The 2208-nt window shown below is 50.0% G+C and overlaps 1 pseudogene; it reads right to left on the bottom strand.

Annotated features, from left to right (window-relative positions):
* Positions 1–614: 614 nt before the first annotated feature.
* LOC149460568 (uncharacterized) lies at positions 615–1796 on the bottom strand (annotated as a pseudogene).
* Positions 1797–2208: the final 412 nt, after the last annotated feature.

Genomic DNA, 2208 nt, shown 5'->3' with positions numbered 1-2208 from the left:
GAGAAGATGGAGGGTTACAAGGAGTGAGATAGAAGGAGTTGAGCGCTGTGTAGGGATTTTTGTTCATCACAAACGTGACAGGGTTAGTACATTGTAAATAAGCTGCGGTTAAAAGCACATACAATCAAGAGGTGAAGTGTTTTATACTTTCAATAAACTATTTTTATTCACTTGCAGAATGCCTCTGAACTTGCAACTAATTTTTTGATTGAAAAATATACTTTATTACAGAAGTATAAAAAAACATGATACTCATAATCGGGGTACATCTCACCCTATACTGCGACGCAGCACACCACATTGCAATATAGTTCCAGGCATACAATAAATACATTCAATAAATACATTCACTCAGGGGTATGATGCCTGACGTGATGTGCGTGGCGAACGAATCCCCAGACCAACACGTCATGCATAACGCCGCTTACCCCGAGACCATAGCATGCTTAGAAAACATTTCCTACAATTACAAAATCATGCAAGATACGATTATTACAATTTAAAATAAGCATCGGGTGTGAGGGGGGGGGGGGGAGGGGAAAAGGGGTCACAGGCCCGAAGCTTTATTGAAGGGACAAAGACACACAAGGGGGAGTAGGGGGAAGGGGAGATCTTCAGACGTCCTCTTCCTCCTTAAAGTCCATCAAGGTATAGTCCCTGAGCAGACTGAGGATCAGTCTGCGGCAGTCCTCAATGGACATCCTCTATCGCTGGTGGATGAGGCGCTTCCTGGCGCACCATAAAGCATCCTTAAAACAACACAGCACCCGCCAGGCGCTGTCAATGTCCTCCAGTGTAAAAGTTCCACAGAAAAGTCCGTTCAACACCTAAAAGTGTGTGATGGCTGTCTGTGGCACAAAGTCCTTGAGTTCGGGTTCCAGGGCCCTCAACAGGTCCTGAGCAAAAGAGCACTCCCAGAAAACGTGCTGAGCCGTTTCCTTGTGGATGATGCAGAAGGGGCAGTGCCTGTATCTGCTCAGGTTCCTGGCATGCATAAATGTCCTGAGAGGCAACCCCCCTTGTATTCCCATCCATGCCAGGTCTTTGTGCCTGTTGGTGAGGATCTTTGAAGAAACATTCCTCCAGACCACCTTGCAGGTGTCTGAAGGCAGGCCTGGAACCGACTCTAAAATGTCGCTTGCTCTGATGAGCTTGTAAATGATCTTCGGTTTCCACAAGTCAGGTTTGACTCCCTGTAGCCCCTGCTCCTTGATAAACTTGAAGGTATCCAGGTAGTACCAAGGAGTATCCCAGTTGTAGGGGATGGAACTGTCCCAGTTGTCCCATCCGAGGGACCTCCAGAGAGGCAACAGGAAGAAGCGTGACATTGCGTTCCTGCCAGAGTCCATAATCCTTTTTGGCAAAGTCCTGTGGATGCAGTTGCAGGCAAAGAACACCCTCAGTTGGGTGGCGATGTCGGGCACGCCCTTACCGCCCTTGAGGGATTCCTTGAACATGACTGCCCGCTTCACTCTGTCCATCTTGGAGCCCCAGATGAAGTGAAACACCGCCCTGGTGATGGCCTTACAGGTGTTGACCCGTGGGGGCCAGGCCTGGGCGAGGTACTGCAACACAGAGAGAATCTCGCTGCGGAGTACCAGTATCTTCCCTTCGATGGTAAGGTCTCTGAGGCTCCAAAGTCCAAACTTTTGTCTCATCTTCGACAGTCTCTCCTCCCAAGACTTCAGGGCTGCACCCGCAGCACCAAACCAAACTCCCAGGATTTTCATGAAGTCTGTCTTGATGCCGAAGGGCATGGATGCAGAAGAAGGCAGGAACCACTTTCCGAAGAGCATGACCTCCGACTTTCCGCAGTTGACTTTTGACCCCGAAGCTTGGCCGAAGTCCTTGCAGGTCTGGACGAGCAGGTCGATGGAGCGCTGGTTGCCACAGAACACCGTCACGTCGTCCATGTAGAGCGAGCACTTCACTTCCCTTCTGTCTGGTCCCGGCGCGGTGATTCCCCCGATCTCTGGATTCTGTCTGATGCATTCCGCGAAGAGCTCTATACAGCAAACAAAAAGCAGAGGTGAGAGAGGGCAGCCTTGTCTGACCCCGGAGAGGACCGGGAAGGGGTCAGTTTTCCAGCCATTCACCTGCACCGTACTACAAATGTCTTTATACATCAGGTCAACATACAGACAAAACATTTCCCAAAGACCAAACCTGCGCAGGGCTCTGCACATAAACCCATGGGAGACACGGTCA

This window comes from Staurois parvus, unplaced genomic scaffold (assembly GCF_062004578.1).
Source record: "Staurois parvus isolate SC_StPar_1 unplaced genomic scaffold, SC_StPar_1.0 ptg000225l, whole genome shotgun sequence".
Classification (NCBI taxonomy): domain Eukaryota; kingdom Metazoa; phylum Chordata; class Amphibia; order Anura; family Ranidae; genus Staurois; species Staurois parvus.
The sequence above is the reverse complement of the archived record's forward strand: the minus strand, read 5'-3'. Positions and strand labels throughout refer to the sequence as shown.